The following is a 26,847-nucleotide window of genomic DNA, read 5'->3' as shown; positions in this document are numbered from 1 at the left end:
GCTCTGAAAAGAGCCTTTGTGTTCAAATGCAGCCAATGAATATCCTTAACCTCCGAATCCGTACAGAGTGCGACCCTGGCGCTTCAGAGCGTACACGACATCCATAGCGGTGACGGTCTTTCTCTTGGCGTGCTCAGTGTAGGTGACGGCATCCCGGATCACATTCTCCAGGAACACCTTCAACACCCCGCGGGTCTCTTCATAGATCAGTCCGGAGATTCGCTTCACTCCTCCACGGCGAGCCAGGCGGCGGATAGCGGGCTTGGTGATGCCCTGGATGTTATCACGGAGCACTTTGCGATGCCGCTTGGCGCCTCCTTTCCCAAGTCCTTTACCACCTTTGCCTCTTCCAGACATATTGTAGATCCGTATTATAAAAATAACACAATACTTGAAACGAGGGCTGAGGCTCTATTACATACAGGCAGACCGGACCTGATTGAAAAAGAAACCAGCAAAGAAGAGCGCGCACACATTAGACCCGCCCACCACTGAGCCGTGTCTGTGAGCGCGTGTTAACCACCAAACTGCTGACTCGCATTCCCTGCATAGTTATTATTATTATTATTATTATTATTATTTATTTCTTAGCAGACGCCCTTATCCAGGTCGACTTACAATCGTAAGCAAATACATTTCAAGTGTTACAATACAAGTAATAAAATAAGAGCAAGAAATACAATAACTTTGTTCAAGCAAAGTACAAGTGTGACAAACCACAATTCAATAATACAGCAGATAATAGTGATAGTTACATCAGGATATGATTAAATAGTGACAGTTACATCAGGATGTGATTAATACAAAGTACTACAGGTTAAACACTTGGCAGATTACAGTATTCTGAAGTACAGGATTAAGAGCAGTAAAATAGGGGGCAGATAAGAGCAAAATAAAGCACATCTAAATGAAGGGTGATAGTGTCCCAGGATACAAACAGAGGAGTTCTACAGGCGCTGTCTGAAGAGATGAGTCTTAAGGAGGCGCCGGAATGTGGTCAGGGACTGGGCAGTCCTGACATCAGTAGGAAGGTCGTTCCACCAGTGCGAAGCAAGGGTGGAGAAGGAGCGGGCTCTGGCGGCAGGGGAGCGTAGCGGAGGTAGAGCCAGTCTTCTAGTGCAGGCGGAGCGGAGAAGTCGAGTGGGGGTGTAGGGAGAGATGAGGGTCTGGAGGTAGCTGGGTTCAGTCTGGTCAAGACATCTGTAGGCTAGTACAAGAGTCTTGAACTGGATGCGAGCGGTGATCGGGAGCCAGTGGAGCGAGCGGAGTAGTGGAGTAGCGTGGGCGAAGCGAGGCAGAGAGAACACCAGGCGGGCAGCAGAGTTCTGGATGAGCTGGAGCGGACGGGTGGCGGACGCAGGGAGGCCAGCCAGGAGGGAGTTGCAGTAGTCTAGGCGGGAGAGTACCAGGGCCTGGACCAGGAACTGGGTAGCATAGTTGGTGAGGAAGGGTCGGATTCTTCGGATGTTGCTCAGGAAGAATTGGCAAGTGCGTGCCAGAGTGGAGATGTGCTGGGAATAAGAGAGGCATAGTGTTGCTGATTAAAGAACATTTCAATAAATGCGACTACATTCGCGTTGTTAACCTGTTTCCAAATCAGTTGTTTCACATTGTTTTCTTAGATAATGGTTATGCATTTCCCAGAGTATTGCAGTTGTATTTCTGCAGAGGCAAACACATGTTTACACACACACACACACACACACACACACTCATGAGGGTTTTTTTTACACCCGTGTTGTTGGAGTCGATGCGCTGTAAGTATTATTATTATTATTATTATTATTATTATTATTATTATTATTATTATTATTATTTATTTATTTATTTATTTCTTAGCAGACGCCCTTATCCAGTGCTACTTACAGTCATAAACAAAATACAGTCACTCTAATAAGCACATGTACTGCCCTAAGTCACGAATAAATCCTTTACCAGCTTTGGAAAAACGAAACTGTGCGATCACATCTGTCCATGCAGAATGTTTATACTGTTCTATGTTGTTAAAGTAAATAAATGCTGTTGTATACAAGAGTATACAAACAACACGAAACTAGTATCACGTGACACACTTGCAGAAATTCAATAAGAAATGTGATGACGTGCAGTTGCGTATCATGACCACAAGGTGTCAGTAATAGATTTTATAGTAACCCAGCGAACACAATGATGTTCCAGAACGTTATGAGAATGTTATTCGAAAGTCAGGATAACATTAAGTCATGTTTAAAGAACATTTTTTTGGAACGTTTTCATAAATGTTACGAGAACGTTCGTAACTAATGTTATGTAATAACATTGGCACTGCTTTCAGGTAGCATTGCCAACGACACAACATTAGTTTATTCCAGTTAATTAGGTTCCCTCTTGTAAATGTACTCCCTACTATCCTACCCGCCAATCTCCCGATCTTCATCTCCTACAGCAGCGACCCCTTCGAAAAACACAGCCACACAACTAACCCAATTACATGAGAGTATTCTGGAGATATCAAAAGCTCCGGGTACACAACAATACAGACAAAGGTATGGAGAGGTCATATGAGGTTTATTATAAATGCATCCAAAACTAATACTTCACGTGACATGTGAAGCAATAGAAAGGGAGTCCACCAGGATCATTCTATTCCTACTTGTTATTTATAAAACCTGCTGTTTTCTCCCCATGTTCTTTGTGTATCTGTGCTCCTCTTCTAAGCGTACAAACAATTCCTCTAACTCCCTTACAGCGCTGCATGGACGATTTCATTATCTCACAATCAACAGCTCCATTAGAAATCTGCCTTGCTCTTAGAAGGGTTAAAATCTCCGACTGTTTCTCCGTCACGGACTCCAGTTTCATCAGAACATTCCTCTGAAAGATTATCCAAGATAAATGTTACTTTATTTTTTTTTTAATTCCTGCGACATCTTTTTTTTTTCTGGAACTTAGGCATTTTAAAATTACTAACAGTTTAATTTTTGCGTGACTATATCAGCATATATTTCTATAAATATATAATCAGCATCATGAAGATCTGTGTATTAAACAAGGTTCTTATCCCATGATGACCCCCTTACCCGCACCACGTGTAAAGCGATGACCTCACTCTCATTAGGAGCGCTGTTCTGTCATCCCAAGAGTGTCGTCCTTGCTCAAGGTTGACAGGCAGCTAAACTCCCTCCTCCTTCTTCACCACACAAGACGTTTGGACTTTCAGCACATTGATTTGCCGTGTGGTGGGTGTGAAACTACAACAGAGAAGAAAACACAAATAAGAAAGATAACTAACAGACCCCTGCTAGACTAACATTAACCTAACAACGTTACACAGAACTGCGCTAAATATACGGGATGTGACATAAGCTAAGAATTTAACAGGGGTAGAAAACAAACGACGACTGAGAACAAATGATCCCGCTAGTTAGCTGACAAGAACGGAACATTAGCAGTGGGAGGCTGAGTGGTCCAGTGGTTAAAGAAAAGGGCTTGTAACCAGGAGGTCCCCGGTTCAAATCCCACCTCAGCCACTGACTCATTGTGTGACCCTGAGCAAGTCACTTAACCTCCTTGTGCTCCGTCTTTCGGGTGAGATGTAGTTGTAAGTGACTCTGCAGCTGATGCATTGTTCACACACCCTAGTCTCTGTAAGTCTCCTTGGGTAAAGGCGTCTGCTAAATAAACAAATAAAAATAATAAAAACAAGCTGACTAACTAACACAAAATAACAACTATATAAACAACAACATCACCTAGCGCGAGGAAAAGGGTTATGCTAATTAAATACTCACAGGTAACTGTTGAAATGGTTACACAGCAACGACACGGAAAACAACGGTCAGCTGTTCATAGTGACGAGGAGGCGCGAGGCAATATATATATATATATATATATATATATATATATATATATATATATATATTAATAGCAGGAATTTACCTTGTACCTCTCACTCACTGGAGAAATGATCTCAAGGATACAAGCAGACGGTAAACGCAAGCCCCTTGACCTTTTCCTGCTACAAATCAGTAGTGGTGTTGGAGAAGCTACAGAAAAGAAAAATAAATAAAAAAACACTCAATAAATATAAATCAAATCTGCATACAAAATCACACTGAATCTGCGATTACATCAAAACCTGACGTCATTCATTTCTGAAGATGTTAAGGCACACGCACAAAAGTGTTTTGTGATGGAGCACAAATAAAAAGCTGTAAATCTACATTTACATTGAAATTAAAGCAGTAGGGGCTCATGCGGTGTCACCTGAATTGCAGGGAGCTCCCTGTGTGGCGATCGCTGGTTCCAATCCAGGCTGTGCCATCGCCTCCTAGGCTGGGTGGGAAGGATTGAAGTCAGCCGGGTAATCCTTGTCTCGTCGCTCACCAGCGCCTCCTGTGCCGGCCCGGGCGCCTGCAGGTTGGCTGAGTTGTCAGCAGAACTTCGTTTCCTGTGACACGAACGGTCTGGCTGGCTTCGCTGTCGACTCGCAGTACGAAGACAGGCTGGCTGACGGCACACGCTTCGGAGGACGTGCACGCCTGTCTGCGTCTCTCCTGAGTCAACACGGGAGCTGCAGCGTTGAAACAAGGTCTTAAAAACAACTGGATATTCCAAACCGGGCGAGGGGGTTAAAATAAAAGAAAGCAATAGAAGCAGCATACTTACTAAGCTCAGTAAATTTGTAACGGTTCTGTTTGTGGGTGACAAACTGCATAGCCTCATGCTTGGAGTTCACTGAGGTGACCTGCTTCTGCGTACTAGGACACTCGAATCACCAAGAGGTGTACTACACCAAAGAAAAAAACTCCATCACTACCAATATACCAATATCTCACCTTTCAGACAGAAAAAAATGGTTTTCAAACACAAGCAAAGGCCAAATCAGTCTACACCATTTACAAGATAATACAATGCCTTCGTTCCCTGTATTACCCACTCAAGAGGCTACGCACAAGATTTGCCAACAGAATTCAATATGTAAAGGAAATGCAAGCATGTTGAGCAATCGTTAGCCACTCCTGCATCAAAACATGCTGCTTCATTGTGTTTTAACTGCATGCCGTGGTCTCTCTGAGGCAGGACTCCTTTGATGAAGAGATACCGATCTTAACATTTGAGTACTTCCTGAATTCTAAACAGGGAAACATGGAAGCCGCCGTCCACGTACACAAAATGATCTGTACTTTACGATATCTGCAACCTTGGTATTCCTTCCAAACCAAATAGAGATTGCAATAGCGTCTTATAATTTATCATCAGATAAGACACTCAAAGTGAACTCCAATGTTTTCCCTTCAGGATGCGATTCACACAGCAACAATCTAGATGAAACGCATCATGTTCCGTGTTTACACTGAGGCGCTCGTGGCGTTGATGCTGGGGGGTGCAGGTTGGTTTCTTATTGACTTATTTTTGACACCAAGCTGTCCGAATCGTCTTCATCTGTAATATGAAAAAATGACATATATCTGCACTTTCACAACCACACGATTGTCTATTAACTCTCTTCAGACCGATATTAGGAATTCACAAACTATGCAGCACTTTTATTTTTTACCGTGGTCAAGGTCTGGTCTTTCCCTGTCACTTTCAAAGCATGAGGGTTTCCTGACTTTCCACTGATGGTCTCATCCTCGGTTTCAACATTAGACGTCATTTCTGCCCTCTTGGCTTTACTGAGTCCACTGGGTTAGTTTTCTAAAAAAAAAAAAAATAACAAACCACATTTTTATAAACCAATAGAAATATATGGATGTGCATGAAAGCTTTGTTTACTTTAAAAGTATATGTGTAAAATTGAAAGGAGAGGATGCAGGTTGAAACAGGAATCACTCCGAGTGAAACTATGGTCTCAGTGACATGTCGAAATTGGCAATAGCAGACCTCAGATAATGTAGTTTGATCTACTATGTAAGGAAACAATACATTGGATACATTTTGGTTTATTTCCACAGCGCTGCGCTTGTTTTCAGGAAACCCAAGTCACATGACTTCTCTATCTTGTACAGTATTTTTTCCCCACATGGGTCAGAAGATATTTTCAAATCTCATACCTTTGGGACACACCTGTGTCTGTACAGATCACATTCAATACATCCCATATTTTAAACAATCTCACTACAAGATAAACATGGCTAATTCCCTCTTCATTTTCCTCTCTCCAGGGCTTTGGGCATCAGCCCTGACTGGGACAGAGTTTGGGATCATATTTTTACATCCTCTAAAAATGTAGCACATCAACTGATTCACTTTCAACTTGCACATAGATTTGATGCTACTCCATATTGATGGTTTCAGATGAAAATCACTACTGATCCTCTGTGCCACTGGTGTAGGCCATCTGCGGTCCTTATAATTCATGTTTTTATTTTAAGTGTGGGAGCCCTCACTCCCTAAGGTTTATTTTATTCTATTATGTATTTATGTATTCATGTATTTGTTTTATCTTATCTTATGTTAACCCCTATGTACTGTACCACATTTTGCATGCATTATTGTGTGTATTTTGTTTGTTATCATTAAAACCTAATAAAAATGTGATAAAAAATAAATAACTATCTCTTTTTTTTACAGACGAAGAAGGCAGTGTCTCAATTAAATGTGTTAATATGCAACACAAAGAAGGCATTGTGATCCACAATAAACCAGCTTCATTGAAATATAGTCCATTTGGGTTACACTTGGACAAACATGTGCCTGGAAGTCACCTTACCATGACGATTCCTAAAATTGGAGGTTTTATAGAAATGGAAGCTGAATCTACCAAGGTAGTATTCCGTGAGATTCAATTAGAAGCCAAGGGCAGCAGTGCAGCAGCACGTGCTGAAGTCAGTGCTTTGGGAGCTTCTGCAATGGTCCGGGGCGAGCTGGCAAGTGCCTCTGCATCAGTAGGCCCTGTAGGTGTGAAGGTTGGGCTGGGAGTTGACACAGGGGCTTCTATAGGAGTGGAGGGAATTGAGGCAAAGGTCTTGGGAACCGGGTTCTCGATTGGTCCAAAAACGAGCATAAGTGTGCTTGGAAGTGAAGCGTCTTGCTCAGTCATGTAACCAGTAGGAATGAAAAGCACCCTCATTATGACAGTGAACCTTTAGACAGGTGTCCTCCTTGCACTGACTGGGGTTAGTCAGTGTGTGATTGTCGCCAGAATGGATTATTAGTTTAGTTTAGTTATCACAAGCTTCTGTTTGTTTTTCAATATATCTTTATGTTGGAGTGAAACATTGACTATGGCAGTGCTGAATAAATAAGCACTTCATACAAATTGTTATTTGACTCAATTTAAGCCTAGCTTCTATTATCTTGCTGTATACATTTGAAAGTATTTAACTACAAAATATAGAAAAAAGCATATACTAAATATATGTTATACTATTAACACTGTTTTTTTTTTCTCTGAGTTTGTATGGTGTAGCACTTTTTTCTATATCATAGCAAGCTGTATTACAAGACTTATGAATAAAGGGCAGCTTCATCTGACAAGGGAGTATAAAAAGTTAAATAACTTAAATAAAATATAAATGAACAATAATAATAATATAAAACAGTAACAGTTATAATCCCTAAAAATATATATAAATAAATAAAACATTTAAGATTGAAAATAATGGTGAAGAAAATTACAAATCTAATCAGAAATATAGTTTTTGCCATCTGGTCTGAAGAACCTTGCGACAGGTTGCTTGTTCCTCAGAAACAAATTGTCGGCCCACAGGAGTAATTAAAGGGTTAAACATGGAGTAGTTGAACTAGCAGCTGTGGATCTGAACTGAAGGTCATAAATAAGCAGGGCAGCATCTTTCCAATTACCCGAGCACTCTGCTAGCCCCGTTCCCATGACAACAAAGACATCAATCTGAGGGCCCAAATTCTGAGAGCAGAAACTCAAAGTGTTTTTGTATGTGTAGCTCTCTTCAAGGTCAGAGAAGAGCAGTTCTTTGTTTCAAGTCAAGTTAGTCAGTCAGAGAAAAAGGGAGCTCACGTCAACACCTTTAACCAGCAGCTCTAACAACATCCAGCAAAGCACCCAATAACAAAAAAAAAAAAAAAAAAAATTGAAGAGAACCCTCAACGATTGGATTATTATTGAAGAAAAAAGAACGTTTATAAATAAATTAAAGGACTGGGTTGTCTGACCAGGAAAATGATAACTCTACAGCAATTGACTGGGTTGTCTGACCAGGAAAATGATAACTCTACAGCAATTGACTGGGTTGTCTGACCAGGAAAATGATAACTCTACAGCAATTGACTGGGTTATCTGACCAGGAAAATGATAACTCTACAGCAATTGACTGGGTTGTCTGACCAGGAAAATGATAACTCTACAGCAATTGACTGGGTTATCTGACCAGGAAAATGATAACTCTACAGCAATTGACTGGGTTGTCTGACCAGGAAAATGATAACTCTACAGCAATTGACTGGGTTGTCTGACCAGGAAAATGATAACTCTACAGCAATTGACTGGGTTGTCTGACCAGGAAAATGATAACTCTACAGCAATTGACTGGGTTATCTGACCAGGAAAATGATAACTCTACAGCAATTGACTGGGTTGTCTGACCAGGAAAATGATAACTCTACAGCAATTGACTGGGTTGTCTGACCAGGAAAATGATAACTCTACAGCAATTGACTGGGTTATCTGACCAGGAAAATGATAACTCTACAGCAATTGACTGGGTTGTCTGACCAGGAAAATGATAACTCTACAGCAATTGACTGGGTTATCTGACCAGGAAAATGATAACTTTACAGCAATTGACTGGGTTGTCTGACCAGGAAAATGATAACTCTACAGCAATTGACTGGGTTGTCTGACCAGGAAAATGATAACTCTACAGCAATTGACTGGGTTGTCTGACCAGGAAAATGATAACTCTACAGCAATTGACTGGGTTATCTGACCAGGAAAATGATAACTCTACAGCAATTGACTGGGTTGTCTGACCAGGAAAATGATAACTCTACAGCAATTGACTGGGTTATCTGACCAGGAAAATGATAACTCTACAGCAATTGACTGGGTTGTCTGACCAGGAAAATGATAACTCTACAGCAATTGACTGGGTTGTCTGACCAGGAACATGATAACTCTACAGCAATTGACTGGGTTGTCTGACCAGGAAGATGATAACTCTACAGCAATTGACTGGGTTGTCTGACCAGGAACATGATAACTCTACAGCAATTGACTGGGTTGTCTGACCAGGAACATGATAACTCTACAGCAATTGACTGGGTTGTCTGACCAGGAACATGATAACTCTACAGCAATTGACTGGGTTGTCTGACCAGGAAAATGATAACTCTACAGCAATTGACTGGGTTATCTGACCAGGAAAATGATAACTCTACAGCAATCGACTGGGTTGTCTGACCAGGAAAATGATAACTCTACAGCAATTGACTGGGTTATCTGACCAGGAAAATGATAACTCTACAGCAATTGACTGGGTTGTCTGACCAGGAAAATGATAACTCTACAGCAATTGACTGGGTTGTCTGACCAGGAAAATGATAACTCTACAGCAATTGACTGGGTTGTCTGACCAGGAAGATGATAACTCTACAGCAATTGACTGGGTTGTCTGACCAGGAACATGATAACTCTACAGCAATTGACTGGGTTGTCTGACCAGGAACATGATAACTCTACAGCAATTGACTGGGTTGTCTGACCAGGAACATGATAACTCTACAGCAATTGACTGGGTTGGCCCACCAGAACAATCAATTGTACAGCAAGAATCTACACATGGGGACAAAGACTGAAGAAAGAACCTCAACCACACTCTGCTGTTGCATCCACTCCACAACAGAAATGGAGTATTCCCAGTTAAACCAAAGAATAGAAAATTGCAGAAATCATATTTGGAAAACGTTATAAATGTATGTTTGCAGTAAAGTTCAAATTTGTGTTCTGTCGAGCGGTGCAGCTAGGAGTGCTTTAGAACAAAATGTCTATTTTGCTATCTGAGGATTATAATTTAATAACTAAACTGAAAGAGAATTATATCTAGAGCTGTTGAATGCATGATAGATTTGGGGTGTTAAGTATTTTGTTCCGTGGTTCTAATTAAAGAACATTTTAACATCAGATTGATAAAGAATGAATTACTATTTGGTAATATCCGATTAATTCGAATTTACTGAACTTATACCCACATATTTACTCATTCAGTTATACTGCCATTTAATTATATTAGTTATTGACTCAGTTGTTATTTTTTTATTATTATTACAATTTATAGGATAGTTTATGAAGCTTTGCTTTTATATGTAATTGATACTTACACTGAAGCTGAGCTATCACGTGACAGTTGTTGATTATAGAGACTGCTGTACTGATTGATGCTGTTTTGATAATTAACCTGCTTTTCTATTTCTGTACCGTATGTTTAATTACTAGCTTTTGATAAAATTGATAAAAGATATAGTGGTGTTGCGTGTTTTATCATTCAGTTATTCTCTCTGTGATCTTGAACTCATTTGGAAGAAGTTTGTAACTCAGTTAACCCATTACACACATGTATTAATTCATTATCTTTAATTGAGTATTCAAACACCAATTCTCCCAACAAAGTGATTGCTTCTGAGGAACAGTACATTCACCATGTCAACAGGGAGTGGTGAAGAAATCCGGTTGGCTTCTTTCACAACTCTAGACGTTGATGCATAATCACTGGGTGCAGGCAAACTTGAACTTACAGCAATAAAACGTTTGTGGGGAGAAGCTCTCCTAACTGCCACGATTAACTCCCGCATAGGATGTCTTAAGGGGATTGTCCCTGAGCCAGGCTATTTGTCCCAAAGTGGATATCCAGAACTGTCCTCTTGCAGGGTCTGCACGTTGCACACATGCTGGGGAGTACTGCGCTGCAGTGTGGTACCCGGATATCCAGAACTGTCCTCTTGCAGGGTCTGCACGTTGCACACATGCTGGGGAGTACTGCGCTGCAGTGTGGTACCCGGATGTGGTCAAAAGTGTTGTGCAATCGATCCTCCAGGCCCCTCAGAAATGAGTCAGAGGAGATTTTCTGGGAATAACGGAAACTTTCTTCTTTTTTCTTGTATTTTTTTTTGTTTGTTCCACACAGTGCACTTATGAAGGTTTTTTCCCCATGCTTGGATATAAAGGATATTGTTTTTTTGATGTTGTCGTTGTTGTTTTGACTGATTGGATCACCTGCATGTTATTAGTGCAACTAACACACAACTAGCCTACTGACTAGCTTATGGTTACTGTGTATTTCTGTTGCACTAACTTTGTTGCATGTGATTGCCTTCCCTGTCGTATCAGTTGCTGATGAGAGTAATCATTGTGAGAATTGTCGTCATACTTCTATTTAATGGTTACTGATTCCCATATATGTCCAAATGTAAAGAAGCTTTGAAGTCAATTGCTGTTGTGCCCGCTTGTTTTTCATTGAGTTTAACAAGTTTCCATTCATCCAGTTACTGCCATCTGTGCCCATATTAAATATACACTTAAAGATGTTGGTGTTTTACGCTGTCAGGTAACTTTTCTGTTCAAAATATTTCCTCAGTTGTAAATATAGGACAGTAATTTGGGTGATTATCTGGGACCCCTTTAAATGCTCTGTTACAGCATTATACAGCCTGCCCAGTCAGCTCATCAAACTCTGAACTAGACTGCTCTGAGTTTCTCAAGAACAGGTCTGGCATTCACCTCTGTATCTCTGTACCTCACTCCTAACATGCCAGCTGTCTGCCACTCCCTAATCTTATTAACAAGCTTCCTATACCTGGCATTTATTTCCAAAACATGTTAATTTTTGGACAGAGCTCTCATAAAAGGCTATGTGACCAATTTGCAGGTGAGGCCACGTGCCCTGCATCCTGCCAGGAACTGCCCAGCATCCATGTTAAACCCTGCAGTGACCAGCTTATTCTCATGCTGAATTTCACAAGTGAATTCCAGAAAGTCCTCATACAGAAAATCAGCACCAGCAGCATTGTGAGACATTACATTCATCCCGTTCCCCATGAAAGGAAGAAGAGGTGGTGTAAATTCAGCAGGGTTGAGGCTGCTGAATCAGCCCACTGTCTGCGTCACCTAGCCCTCCAGACTGGAACCCGGGGCTGAATCTCGGACTGCAGCGTGAACCCTTGTCAAATGCCACGAAATCTGCGTGTTCAGATTTCTTTACGTACTCTTTCTATTTGCTCAGCATACACTCTTATCTCAGGGGAGACGTTAGGAGGACAGAGATGTTATTACTTCCAGTGGGGTGTAGTTTGTGCTCTGGACCCGCAGTATATCCAGATGACTAATATAGAACTCAAGAAATTGACAGACTCATGTATTTAAAGATTTTTACGAATCGGAGTATGATTAGTACTCGTTCGGTTTATTAACAGTTAAATATTGGATAGAGTAGCTACAGGCTACGTCGTATCCCCAGCTGAAAGACACACTGGGCAGTCCAGTGTCTTAACAGATATCAACGTTAACACTTTAATACATGTATATATGTGTTAATCAAGGCCGACAAGCAGGCCAAGAACACGTCACCTAAAGTACCCAATGGTCTATTTCAGCACATTCAACAAAACTCTCTCTTATTTCTAAAACTTAGCGTGAGTTCCTTATGGTAATACATGCAATGCATGTGAGATAAAATAATAATAATAATTGCTTAATGCTTACCCTTTAATATAAATCGTAAAAGGATATGGCTGTCTTCACCAGGCAAATGAAACTGAATTCAATCAGCTCAACTGTGTAGGTTTGCAAAAGATGGACCACCTTTGCAGCCAGTTTTTCTACAGTGTGCAAGGTTTAGATTTGTACAACTCATTTTCTTTTAGTAAGTGTTTTATTTGTACCTACTTTGTGTCATGCTGCTCAGCAGCTATTTTTGCTGTTGTGTAATAAAAAGCCTGGGTGTCTATTTAGATTACCCTCCAGTTTCCAGTCTCCTTCATAAAATAGCTGGTTTGCTACAATACCTTCAGAGATCACTCTGATTGGATACAATATGCCATAATCATAACCTGCTCCTGAACAGGATATGTAGAGCCTTGTAATAATGTCTCAATAAAATGCTAGTGGAACTGCAATAGAGCATTGCTGCTCCACCCCCTCTGCTGATGGGGGCGCTCTAAGGGAAATAGGGGTGTCCTGTGTCTGACAGAGATGCAGGAAACCATTGTGTGTCTTGCATTTTTGTGTTTAAAATCTAAATGACCACATCTCTCTAATACAGTACCTGCTTAGTCAATCAGAGGTATGACAAGCATGCCTGTGTAATTAACAGGGCAGAGGATGAGTCCAAACCAGCGACCCGACCCACAGCAAGCAAGCAAGCAAAGAGCTGGTCTGCATTGTGGTTATAGAGCTTTTATCCTCATCTCATCTCATCGACAGGGGACGGAATCCATAACGACAGTGCAACACACAGTACTGCCCATTACACTACCAATGAAAATCATTTCTGCTCACTCAAAAAATATATATTGGTAGATATTCAAAGTTATTTAAGAAGCATTTGATTACATTTACTTCCACTGGTATTTGAGTAATCCTTAACGACACAGTTCTAGTGAATTATTGCTTAATTCATGAAGCGCCATTGTCCACTGAAATGAATAGGACAATACTGGTACTGTAAGTAATAACATGGATCAACAGGTAAAGGTTGAAAAAAACACTGCAATTTAAACTTTAACTAAACATTTAAATTGAATGTCAGTGCAACCTAGTCCAAATGGCTTCAGATACAGTGTAAGTATTATGAAATAACTGATTGTTTCTAAATTAATTCATTCATGTTTGTTAGACATTCAAAGATTTATTTTTGTTATACAGTTCAAACCTTTACAAAATGGCAGTACATTGCAGCAGGTCTTTTGTTGACAGTAGACATCTGAGTCAATTGTATTGTACAGTACCCAGTATAAATTGTACTTGAGTTTATTTTTATTGTATAGTCTATTTTACTGTATATTTATGATGCAGGTATCCCTCTCAGGGTAATTTATCCTGGAGTGTGGTCGCTTTAATACTGAAGTTCCTGACAGGTGGATTCTGTCCATTACCATTCCCAACAGAATACCCTGGACAGCCATGTTGAGGCCTTTTCCACATAAGTAATGTTTTGGTGCCCTCTGGTGAGCTTTCCTTGTACTTGTAAATGCGTGTATAGGATTACTATCAGCAAAAAACAAAACAAAACAACAACAAAAAAACAACAACCTTAAATAATATTAGAAAATGAAAGATAGAATAAAGTGATAATCTTGCCCCATTACAGAAGACACCCCCTTTCCTTTTAGTAATTAAAAAAAATAATGAAAGAATATAAACAAACAAACAAGGTTTATTCATCCTGTTGATTTTCAATCTCTTCTAGCTGGGCTCCTTATTGCACTCATTCTGTGATCTTTTTACAGTATCTGTAAATACCTCTGGTTTGTGCTAAAGCTGAAAAAAATCCATAACAGCGCTGGATTCTCTGGTTTTCAGCCAGGTGGATAAGCTACTATAGTCATATTATTACAGCCAAGGACAGGTGTCCTGGTAGGGTTAAAGCTAGCCTGCACACACAAGTAAAGTAGAGTTGATGAAATCGTACTTAATAATAACAAGAGCAAAGTCTTCTGTTGAGATTAGTTTGGAATCCAAAGCGTATAAAGGTTCACTTCATTACTGCACTGAGTGTGGAATTGCTTTGTCCCAATCAGATCTCATTATATTGATGAGTTTCTCGAAAGCACTTCATTATTGCACTGTATGTTCTGTTCTCTGCTAATTTTCCACAGTTAAATCCTGAATCCCTGCTTCCCTTCATGTGTCAAATAATTGCTGTGTCTTGTTCTTTTCTGTGCCTCCTACAAATATTCAGCAATTGAATTCTCTTCCAAAGTAATAACAGAAATGCAGTTTATTGATTAGAAGCCTATTTTATTATTATTATTATTATTGAATGATGTATATGTTGAATAATAATAATTTAAACTAATGTTATTTGTGTGTCATATTTATCGGTATTACTTTGAATGTATTGTTTGTGGTGTGTGTGCTCTCTAGGCAGCAAGGTGTTTGCAATGCTGTAAACAAACAGTGTACTATTTTTCACTGTGTTTATTGTCTGCTTATACTCGCCCACCGTGGCTTCGGCCCTGCGTCCCCCCCGGTACACGCTACGCGCTGACCAGGTGTGTGTGTTGACCACGCGGTTAGGGTAGGCACATTGCGTAGCGGCCTCCCTGGTGCTGCGGTACCGCGGCGCACGGTTAGCCCGTGATGTTATTATCTCGGGGCACAGGTGCTTAATATGCGACACACGGTGCCCAGCGCCTCAGTGGTAGTGCACAACAACGCTGCACGATACACGGTGCACTTAGTGCCCTCAGTACTCGGAGTGTGCAGTGCTCGGATCACACAGAACACGTGTGCATGCGTGCTGATACCTCTACCACTCTAGTGTGATTACGCATGGTACGCAGTTCACATAGATACGGTGCCTGGGACGCACAGTGCAAGCAGTACATGTGGTGCACGTTGCGCTAATTGCGTAGGCACTGGTCAACCTAGCATATAGCTCACAGTGCTGCGCAGTACCCAGTGTAAACAGGGTACTCGGCACAAGGTGCACAAGGTTAATAGCCTTGCTGCAACAATAGTGGTTGTATACACTATGCTAACACTTGCCAGTGTTCGTTGCAGTGCAAACAGTGCCTCAGTGCTAATGCACAAGGCCAGGCCTATGTCTCATCCCTGTATGGACATTATGGATCTCAAGGCCAAGATGACCCAGGTCCTGGAGCTCTTCCCCTGTCCAGGTCCCGCAGCCCCAATCGCCATACCCCCCCCTCTCCCATGGGAGTGCAGGAGGGGTGGGCAGGGTCATCTCAGCTGGTACAGGAGGACACGCTATCTATAGCGGCCTCGGGCGACGGGGCTTCTTTCTCCTCGGAGATGCAAGTGGGTGAGACCCTTGCCGAGGAAGAGCCTGGTTCTGAGAGTGTCTCAGAAGCCAGTACCACCCCGCTGTCCAGCTCCATTTCGGCACTCGTGGGACGTGCTGCAGCTTTCCTGCAGTTCCCCTGGATGCCAGCATCAGAACCACGCTGGTCCGTTTTCCGGAAGCAGGCGCTTGCTCCCCGCCCCTAGAGGTTCCCAGCCTTCCCACATTTTTTGGAGGAGGTACGCTCCTCCTGGGACCACCAGGCCTCGGGACTCAGTGTGCTGAAGTAGGCCGCATCGCTCGCCTCCTGGTAGACTCCACCATTGCAGCCCTGGTTAAGGCCCCGCCGGTGGGTGGTCTTATTAAAGACCCGGCGTGCCCGAACCCCCAATGCAGGGTGACGGAGACACATTTGAAGCGAGCCTACGCAGCAGAAGCGCAAGCAACTCGCTTGGCTAATACAGCTAGTGTGCTGACCACGTATTTAGATGGTGTATTGCGTGAAGCCCCACTCCCCGGGCCTGTGGCCATGGAGCTGCGCTTCCTGTCCAGCACACTGCTGCAAGTCTCCGGTCTCCAAGGGCAAGCCCTTGGCCGGAGCCTGGCTAGCTTAGTGGTGGCTCGTAGACAGCTATGGCATTCAAGCCAGGGTCCCTGATGCGGATAAGGCCGCGCTGCTTGACGCGCCCATATCCCCAGGTCATACGTTTGGGCCAGCAGTGGAGGAGATTTTGCAAAGTTCCCAAAAGGAACGCTAGGCATCCAGTCAGGTGGCCGCATTGCTCCCTCCCCGTGCCTCTGCCTGGGGTAGGTCGAGCCGCTGGCGAGCTCCCCAGACTCGGACTGTCACACAAACAGTCCCAGTCCCCACAGCTCCACTGGGTGACCTAAGGCATCGCCCTCAGGGCACACCAGCAGGTAACCGAGCCCGACCGGCAGGCAGAGGGAACGCAGGTCGTGGTCAGTCCACAAACCAGCGTTATAGAAGATTTAGGCCAGCGCCCTAAATACTCACTCAAAATTGCCAAGCCGCGTGGGGCAAATTCTATTTCCTCTCGGCCATGAAGGTCCTTGTCCTTCCCAAACCCAAGGTGACGTAGTCGACAAAATCTCTTGGTATCATACAGGTTACCGTGGACACCCTACCCGTGACACATACATGTAAACTACACCACGGTGAGCAGCTCCTTCCTCCAGACACAGACCACACTGGAGTGTTTAGATGACTGGGTGTGAGGAGCCTTGTGTTAACAATGGAAGAACTGGACTGACTGGGGAGCTCACTGCTGCTGCCTATTTCAATTGTTTTATTACTGTGTTACAGTATGGGGCAGCAGTAGTGCTCTGGCTCCCTCTTGTGGTCAGTGTGAGTTGTCACGGGTGACCCCGAACCAGTTATTATGTGTAGTAAGAAATTGGATTCCTTTGCATGGAGAATTTCAGTGGCTAGAGTTCACGGCTCCTCGATTGATTCAGATTCAGTTGTATTAAGTCTGCCCACTAATAATGTAGAGCAAAATAGGTATTGTGGTGTTTGCAGAGCCGACCCGAGCTGAACCCAAGACAGAAGTGGAGTCCTGCTGGGAACGAGCTGAAACATTGGACATGGACTGGATGATTTAAAAATGAAATGTATTAATGAGATGATATGTGTTGTAACCATTTGTAATGTTTGAATAATCTTTAGTCTGTAACGAATACTGTAAAGTGCTCTCTCTCTGTAAGACCGTATAACAGAATCTGGTACAACTTGATACACTGGCCGGCCTTGAGCAGTCTCTTATTAAAATTGGCACGATTCCCAGAATTTAGTGCTAAAATCTCTGTTAACACTTTTCATCTTGAATACAGAATAATGCTGTACTAATAGATGTATGTTAATATGCTTGTTTTAAATGGTATAGGTTGTTGTGGTAACATGTAATCATAGGTAGTGGTAATTATATTTAGTTTAAATAATAGTGTACTATGAACAATTTTTATGTATAAGATCATATGATTCACTTTGCTTAATATGATAGCATACCTGAAGCTGTTTTCTATCAAGATGAGCATAGTTGAAAACTGAGTCCTAATTCAATGAAAAGAATTACTGTGTGCTTACATTCAAGAATTATACTTTCCGAATATAAAGGAAAAAGGAGTTAGGAGTATTCTAAAGGGAAAGAGAAAAACAGAAAGGGATTAAAAGACCTCGCTTTGAGTCGGTTTCTGCTTGTAATTCAGTTTTAAAATAAGTAGGTGAGTAAGAACAACTTAGAGTAAAAAACAGACTCTAACTTAAGAAAAATAAGCATTTCAGAAGATACACCACAAATAGAGAACAGAAAAATTGAATAAAATCCTATTGTAACATTGCTGCTATGTTGCTGCTAGCAGAAAGTAATAAGGTTAGCAGCCATACGTTATAAGAAGTAAGGTACTCGTTTGACTCTGAAGTTAAAAGACGCAGCATAAAAAGAAGTTGTGGTAAACATACAAAATAAAAGGATTGAATAAATAATGAAGAATAAAAGCAGGAGATAGGTTTTAGAAGAATAAACTCTATGTGACCTGTCTTCTTGAACTCTCTATCAGCCTGCCCTTGGAGAGATTAGTATTAGCTGCTGGAAGGCCTCTTTGGTGGGAAGAAGCCGGAATTTTCTTATCAGAAGGCTTATAGTATCAGGGGCTGGACTGCAAAAATAGGGAGTTAGAATGGATGGTCTTAACACCTAAAATAGCTAGTCGAAGGGCAGAGGAGGCATGCAAGACATAGGTGTAAGGAGATTTATAGAAACATCCATCACTACCAAACTTGGCAAGGGAAGAGGTGTCTTTAACAAACTGGATTTAGCCAGTATGAGTATAGCTGAAACATACAGGGTCATCTGGATGTCAATTGAGTTCAGGCAATTGGGGCCCATAGGAGAAAAATACATTACAACTTCACAGCTCAGTAAAATAGTTAGGTTTTCCATGAGAAGAAAACTCTACACTAAAAAGATATAGAATGAAAGTTCCCGATAATACCGGCTAAACATACACCAGTAAGGAAAGAAGGAAACTAATTTGAGTGAGATGACATGAGGGAATATATTTTTGAAAGCCAAGTTCATGTAATCAATTATAACCATTATAACTATAACTGCTATATTATGATATAAACTGTTGGTGTTGCATATATTCAAACACCACTCTTTTTATATTACACACAATTATTGGTGTTGCATATATTTAAACACCACTCCTTTTTATAATGCACACATATTAAGTAGTGAATCAAAATAGCAAGGATTGTGTGATCTCTGCTTTACCTAAACTTTTTAAATAAAGGAGGGGGCCAAGGATGAGTGGATGAGATCATGGGCCAGTGTTGATTTACTGACATATGACTCCAAGTGGGTCTGAAGAGTTGGTTGAATTCCTTAGAGATTACTGTTCGCTAAGAGATAAGGACTGTCCATGAAGATTGATGATTGGAACTAATTGGGGCCTCCCATTGCTTTCAATGGGACAAAAATTGTATAAAAACCCTGGGCTGATCACACTAAAACCACCACAACCAAGACTCAGCTTTGCAGAGCCACGTGGTCCATCCTTTGTAGATCTCCACAGGACAGTCCTTCTCTTTTGTTCACGCTACTCTTCCTCATAATAGAAGGTAAGCATATTAATGGTAATATTGTATCTTGCATGTATTGGTTATATTGCTATGAGGTTTTGAAACCATGTTTTAGTATTGAGAGTCTTATATTGAATGTGCTAAAACATAGCAGTGGGTGCTTGTAGGCTTTGTGCTTAGCCGGCCCGAGGGCTGCACTAAATACATATAATTGTATTATGTTATTGAAGTATTAAATGCTGAGTTTGTAATAAACTTAGGATTGCTAATTATTGTTACATGTTTTTGGGTTTTAGTGGTATGCGCAAACTACTAAACCAATATTAAAGGCATTTTAATAAACCGAAGGGGCACTGATGTTGCTCTGATTCGTACAACTTCAAATAAATGAGTCTGCATGATTTTCTTGATTAAATAAAGGTTTTATGGACATACCGCTCGTCCAGTGCTCAAACATAAACCACTAGGAGTTTTTAAATATCTCTGTCCTCCTCAACGTCTCCCCTGAGTTAAGAGTGTGTGCAGAGCGAATAATACAATAAAAAGAGAACATGAAAAGTGAAAACGTGACAGAGTGATGGCAGTGTGTGCAGCTTGGCAGGGCACTGCTGCCTGTTTCCAGAGAGGGATTCAATCAAACACTAAGTTCACAGTTCAATAGAAGAGTGGATTAGTTCTATTTGTATATATGTTCTAAGCGCTGCACTTCTGTTTCAATAAGTGTCACAGACAGTTCTATGAGATCTGAGCTGTGAACACAGGTGGGACTTGATAGGGTTGGGTGACTCACAGTACAGTTAGATTATCCTTCCTGTAGTTTTATGTTTAGCCTCTCAGTGCTTTCCTGCTCTCTAGGAGGGGCATTAGAAATCTGCCTGTTCATAATGAACTGGCCCATAAGTGTTGAGACATGTGTGCCAGGGAGCTGCTGCACACATAAGGAATGAAGGAGACCAGGTGGGTAACAAGGATGACACAGGAGGCAAGACAATAAAGAATAAACTGCCTTCAATAACGCTGATGTGCTGATCCTGAATAAAAAATAAGAATTCATTCAGGGACTTCTGAGTTCCTCATTTAAAAATGTGTCTGAAATTGAGATAACATCATTTTTATTATTATAAGTTATAATCCAAGTTAGAAAAAGAAGACTAAAGCACCCAATCTTCCATCTATTTGAGGTGCACACCATGTTAATATATGGGTCATTCCATACCAACTCAACCAGTGCAGATTTTACTAGAAAAAATCACCTGGGTTTTTCTGACATGCTGAGTGCAGAAACTATGGTTGTTATTTTTTTTTTAATTTCTCCTTCGACCTATGACCTTGCAAGGGTCAACAAAAAATGAGAAATTATGTTGTAATCAAACCGCCATGTTTCTTCAATTTTGCATTGTCCAGAGTTAGATCTAGAGAAACAAGTGACAGGGTTTGCTTCCAGTGGCACTAGCTTGGAGCTGAGGGCTTATCAACTTGCTTATGGGACTTGGAGTTTTTTGTTATCATGACATATTTGATTGAATACTGCTCATTTCTCCCGAGTAATCCAGGCTGATTCAAGTTCAGGATGCTCTCTAATTAAGTATGACCCCATTTTTCGGGGGTTTTGTCTGTGGGCTTCTCGCCCTGGATTGTAAGTCAAGGTGTTTCTTCACCTCTTTAAATGCTGGTGATGCCCATCGCCTGGGCCTAACTACTGTTCTCAGCTGTTGACAGGACTTGGAGACGACGTTGTAGTTTCTGGAAAAATTAGCAATAAACAAATTTCATTTTGACATTTTCTTTTACAAAGCATTTCAACTATTGAATGACACCTCTCCATGCGTCTGACATTTTTATATTGCTTATTCCTGTCCAATACAATGTGGACTATTTGAAGTAGTGTCCGATACATTCAGCAAAACTTTTAAGGTTCCAAGTCAGGTCTACATCAACAATTATACAATTCTTAAGACAGTTTGTTAATTCGTAATATTTTACCTCATGGTTTGACTTTTATCTTTCAAAATTTGAGTTAAGAAAAAGTTAACAAAAACAAAGACCATTTCAATGTGTTAAAATATTTGTCCTTAATTGCAACCGTATAGTAAAACCACTTACATTTCTTATTGACTTTCTTCTTCTCTCCTCAAGATGCCGTCTGTTCCAAATGTTGGATTTGTTGCTTTTTCTTTTTAAGGAACACCAATAAGTTTTCATGGCAGCTAGAAAATAGAAAAGCATATTTAAATATCCATGTACCATTTTACTGTACATATATAGGCTGATATACTTTTTATTTCTTAGCAGGATATACTGATAATACATTGAATCTCAATGTCTTTGAAATCACGTAATTCCACAACAATGTCTATTTATTAAACTGAAAAATAATGTAATTTTTTATGTTTTAACAAACTCGAACACACATGGGAAAAGGGCAGGATGGATTGAGTTCATAGCATTTACTTATGTTAAAAGTTTCATGTTAAATGTTAAAATAAAATGTATAATTTTTTTCTAGTTGGCGCAAGTGTGAGAAAATTATTCGATATATGTGGGGAAATGGTATTCCCAGGCGGTCTCCCATCCAAGTACTAACCAAGCCCGACCTTGCTTAGCTTTCGAGATCAGACGAGATCGGGCGTTCTCAAGGTGGTATGGCCGTAAGCGAAAAGCTGTGGTGGTTTAGTATGTTTCATAGTAACTAATACCGGAATAGTGCTACACGAGGAAAAAAGCATTGCTTAAAATGAATGACTGAATACATAAATATCGACATAAATGTATTTATTCCCATGCGTATTTATTTATTCATTCCAATATTTACATATTACTTTATTTATTTCGATAATTGCGGGTGGTCGGACAAACTTCATACAAGATTCTCGTCTGTATTGTTCTTTCGGTAGCCTAAATACCAAATTTAAACGACACCAAAACTGACCACGGGGTAAGAACAAATAAAACATAAGAAACGCATGTGCACGGCCATAAAACGACACACACACACGCACGCACACGCACACACACACACAACCTGAAAAGCAAACTTTATACTGAAGGGAAAATAAACACGTAAAGAAACAGAAATGAGCTCAAATTCAAATAAATCTAAATCATACCTTGTGTCCTGACCCTGCCTTCTGACGACCCCCCACAAATCCACACACCGTTATTAAAACAGCCGATCTCAGTTGTATTGTGTAATGAATGATAAAGGGCTAGATATGTCATTGGACTCCGCTGACGAGGGGCAGCAGTAGGTTTAGTGGTTATTTGTTTATGCTCGTCAGATGATTCGGTCAGGAGGGACACAGACCTGCACTTGCTCAAGGCAGACATATTTTAAACTCAAGTCTCATTCTGTATCACCAACACTGCATTGCCATGAAAAACTTGAATAAACCATCTTTGGAAACACTAGTATTAAAATATTGTATATGTACGAATCTTGCAAAATTAAAAAAAAATATTAAATATCGGTAGTTTGATACAGCCTCTTTTCTTCTATACAATATTTTATACAATTCTATGCATTTCAGTGGGTAGTTCTAACCGCAAGTCAGACACACCTGAATTCTTTCGGGTCTTTCCCCACCTTCTTTTTTGTCAAATAATCTGGCCAATCAAATGTTCCATTAAACATTTCAGACTCGCAAGTAACCAATCAGAAGCAAAGCACTCCCGGACGCATCATTTTAAAGCGTAAGTATTGCGGCGGGTTTGAGTTTTGAAGATTAGTAGCGGGTGAGTTGCTAACCATTTCATAAAATCCTGGATTTATATTGGTCAGTGATATAAGAACAAGCAATTAAAGTAATTGTGTGCTTTCGTAATATTACTAACCTGCAACTAAGCAAATGTAACAGTCTGGTGATTCAATGAATTGTAGCGCTTACTCGGTGGGAACCTTTGTTACAGGGAGATGGGGTCTGGTAGGAAAATGTTGGAGAGCGGGATTCTGGGAAGAGCTGAGTTCGTGGTACCAGATGTGTGATTTTCAATAAAGTGTGTTCATTTAGAAGTAATACACAGTGTGAATCTAATCGTTTGTGGAAACCCCCCAATCTATAACACTGCTTGTACGAGAGCAGCCTGTTTCCTGTTTGTGTGTGAATACAACATGTAGTCAAATGTTTGCGCATTTTCTGAAACGTTAGTATAAACTACACGTTGACAATGTAATCCATGTTTTTTTTAATATATATATATGTGTGTGTGTGTGTGTATGTCAATGGTTAACACGATTTCTGCTTCAGGGTTAAACCGAAAACTCGCCGAATTTGCAGGAGTGTTTTTGAATAGACGCATGCGCAATCAGTAATTTAAATTAAACATCTTCATGTTTTGTGGCGATTTAAAAGTGAAATCCACCTTAAGAGTCAGATCAGAATAATTCTGGTATTTTTAAGTCCACCTTAAATTCTGGTGTCTGAAAGTGAAATACAAATCCACTGCACTCGGGCGAGCGCTTTTACTGGGTGTGCCTGTCAGGAGCCCCCACTTAAACCTCTTTGACAGTACTTATAATCTTTCTTTTTTTTTATTTTTGGCAGCTACCGAGCAGAACCCCATTTGATACTGTGGACAGTTTAAAGATGGAATCAGTCCCGATTAAAGAGGAGCTCCCTAAACTTGAACTGGTCCCCATTAGACTGGAGTTCTCTGGACTGTCTTCCCTCCCCATTAAACAGAAGCTCTGTGAGATGCCATCTGACAGCATCAAGTCGGAGGTGTCTGGGATTAAAGCTGAGCGCAATGAATTGGAGATCTCCCAGACAGAAGAACCCCTTCCTGTGAATGAAGAGGTGCTGGAAATGGTGTGTATTACTAAACTGGAACCCCTCCAGAGACATATAGAACTATGTGTACTCTCTCGTGTTCTTATCATCACCCAAGATGATGGACCGAAATCTCACTTGAACTCTGCTGATTGTAGCTCTAGATCTATCTATAGATATATATCTGTAGTTTTGACCGTAAAATAACAGAGTTAAGTGATCTTTAACAAAGAACCCATGAACGTGAACACAACACCAGAATGGTGAAAATGTAGTCACAGCAGTTATAAGATTTTTTTTAAAGAATTATTTATGGGTTGGTTATGTATGTCAGACTGACTATAAGATATATCTGTCAGAAGTACTATACCAATAAATCTCTAGGCAAACGTATTCGACTGCATTGCTGTGTATACAAACTGTATAGGTATTTTGTTCTAAGTGCTTTCAATGTATTTCACGCTAGTAATGTGAAACCATTTTTCTTTTCATTTGTGATCAGCAGGGATGCCCTGACATGTCTCAAAACACAGGGGGGGGGTTGAGCCCCCTTTTAAAATGCTGACTTTGCCCGAGGAGGGCTGAGGTCTCACGGCCCCCACATACTCGACGCTGGTGGGCAGTTGCTATTCGTTCATCACATGATTTTTTTTTTTTATAATTCACCATAATCCTAACAATCCTAACCGAAACTTCAAAGCACAGGCAACCTCCAAAACCCTTATTTTATTTTATCCCCACGGGATGAATGAAGTACGTCCAGTACTTTCCCAGGCTTCTTGTAGAGTGTAGGTGTAGCGGTTGATCAAACACAACAGGGTGATGATGTGCACATTGCAGAAGTGTTACTGGTGCTTACATTAAAACATTTACAACTCATTCAGTTGGTGGGGTTCATAGATGTTCTTTGCATTCTTCACAAAATGTAAAAAATACAAATTCTCTGCCAAAATGCAAATTCCGCATTTTTCCACAGTATTCTGTTATAAACAGATTTCTAGGATCCCTGGGGATTAACACCTACTTTGAGCAATCGATCAAATCAATCCATTTTTAAATAAGTTGATCTACACAAAGTTTGACATGATTAAAGCATCATTTAGTAATTTAAAAATGACTTCTTTTATTCTATCGACCCTCATTTTTGTACACTGCAGTTTGTTTGTTTTGAACTTCGGCTCCCTGCTGCAGATTATTATTATTATTATTATTATTATTATTATTATTTATTTCTTAGCAGATGCCCTTATCCAGGGCGACTTACAATCGCAAGCAGATACAAATACATTCAAGTGTTACAATACAAGTAATACAATAAGAGCAAGAAATACAATAATTTTTGTTCAAGTGTGACAAACCACAATTCAATAATACAGAAGATAATAGTGATAGATACATCAGGATATGATTAAGTACAAACTACTACAGGTTAAACACTTGGCAGATTACAATATTCTGAAATACAGGATTAAATGCAGTAAAATAGGGGGCAGATAAGAGCAAAATAAAGCACATTTAAATGAAGGGTGATAGTGTCCCAGGATACAACAGAGGAGTTCTACAGGTGCTGTTTGAAGAGGTGAGTCTTAAGGAGGCTCCGGAATGTGGTCATGGACTGGGCAGTCCTGACATCTGTAGGAAGGTCGTTCCACCACTGCGGAGCAAGGGTGGAGAAGGAGCGGGCTCGGGAGGCAGGGGAGCGTAGCGGGTTGAACCCTATTTCAAAACACAAAAAAATGTTTTTTTTAGGAGTGTACCATTAACGTCCATTAAAAATATAATAGGGTGTTACATACTGTTCTATGTAAAATGCAGTGTCTGTTGTGGCATTGCAGTTTACACTGAGAAACATCTGCTTCAGAACCGGTACTGTGCCGCCACTGAACCACCTCGAGAGACGGGTCAGTGACAGAATAAAGAGTCTCTGCATTTTACCAGCATTTCCCATTGACACTGAAAGTGATTCCACATCAGTGCCGTCACAGACACAGTGATTTGCTTCAGTGTAGACATGCCTCAGCATTAATGCTAATCAGGGTCTGTGATATGAAACCAGCCCTTAATCTTTTTTTCTTTTTTTTTCTGACAGTTACCAAGCAGAACCACGTTTGATGCCTTGGACAATGTGACGATGGAATCTGTCCCGATTAAAGAGGAGCTCCCTAAACTTGAACTGGTCCCCATTAGACTGGAGTTCACTGGACTGGCTGCCCTCCCCATTAAACAGGAGCTCTGTGAGACGCCCTGTGACAGCATCAAGCCAGTGGTGTCTGGAATTAAAGCTGAGCGCAACGAACTGGAGATCTCCCAGACAGAAGAACCAGTTCCTATCAAAGAAGAGGTGCTGGAAATGGTGCATATTAAACTGGAGCCCCTGAAAGAGGAGGTACTCTTGAAACCAGGGAAGGAAGAATCCGAAGACTTGAAAGCAGCCCCCACTGAGCTGGGTCCGGTACACCTGCGGGAGTGTAGCGTGGTGCTGGAGAGAATCTATGCGAGAAAGCAAGGCTCTGGAGAGGAAGGCTCTCCCAACAGCACGCAAGGAGGTGGACAGGACGAC

General features: G+C 40.9%; 3 long non-coding RNA genes and 1 pseudogene across 8 annotated transcripts; 1 reads left to right on the top strand and 3 right to left on the bottom strand.

Moving 5' to 3' along the window:
• Positions 1 to 719: 719 nt before the first annotated feature.
• Positions 720 to 5,414, bottom strand: LOC117969657 (uncharacterized). The gene is made up of 5 exons (XR_004662629.2): positions 4,648 to 5,414; positions 4,246 to 4,552; positions 3,919 to 4,025; positions 3,060 to 3,230; positions 720 to 1,511 (listed from the first exon to the last, which is right to left on the bottom strand). It is a non-coding gene; the product is annotated as an uncharacterized LOC117969657 (long non-coding RNA).
• A 198-nt stretch (positions 5,415 to 5,612) lies between these two features.
• LOC131705300 (uncharacterized) lies at positions 5,613 to 23,143 on the bottom strand. 2 transcript variants are annotated; one of them, XR_009310297.1, is made up of 3 exons: positions 22,629 to 23,143; positions 21,625 to 21,728; positions 5,613 to 5,679 (listed from the first exon to the last, which is right to left on the bottom strand). It is a non-coding gene; the product is annotated as an uncharacterized LOC131705300 (long non-coding RNA). The 2 variants fall into 2 exon arrangements; XR_009310296.1 differs by lacking the exon at positions 5,613 to 5,679 and adding an exon at positions 20,877 to 21,264.
• LOC131705299 (uncharacterized) lies at positions 19,460 to 26,416 on the top strand. 5 transcript variants are annotated; one of them, XR_009310293.1, is made up of 3 exons: positions 19,460 to 19,560; positions 24,063 to 24,326; positions 26,377 to 26,416. It is a non-coding gene; the product is annotated as an uncharacterized LOC131705299 (long non-coding RNA). The 5 variants fall into 5 exon arrangements; XR_009310295.1 differs by lacking the exon at positions 19,460 to 19,560 and adding an exon at positions 23,221 to 23,253; XR_009310292.1 differs by lacking the exon at positions 19,460 to 19,560 and adding an exon at positions 23,275 to 23,514.
• LOC131705481 (5S ribosomal RNA) lies at positions 22,056 to 22,175 on the bottom strand (annotated as a pseudogene).
• Positions 26,417 to 26,847: the final 431 nt, after the last annotated feature.

The sequence above is a fragment of the Acipenser ruthenus genome, chromosome 35 (genome assembly GCF_902713425.1).
Source record: "Acipenser ruthenus chromosome 35, fAciRut3.2 maternal haplotype, whole genome shotgun sequence".
NCBI lineage: Eukaryota > Metazoa > Chordata > Actinopteri > Acipenseriformes > Acipenseridae > Acipenser > Acipenser ruthenus.
The sequence above is the reverse complement of the archived record's forward strand: the minus strand, read 5'-3'. Positions and strand labels throughout refer to the sequence as shown.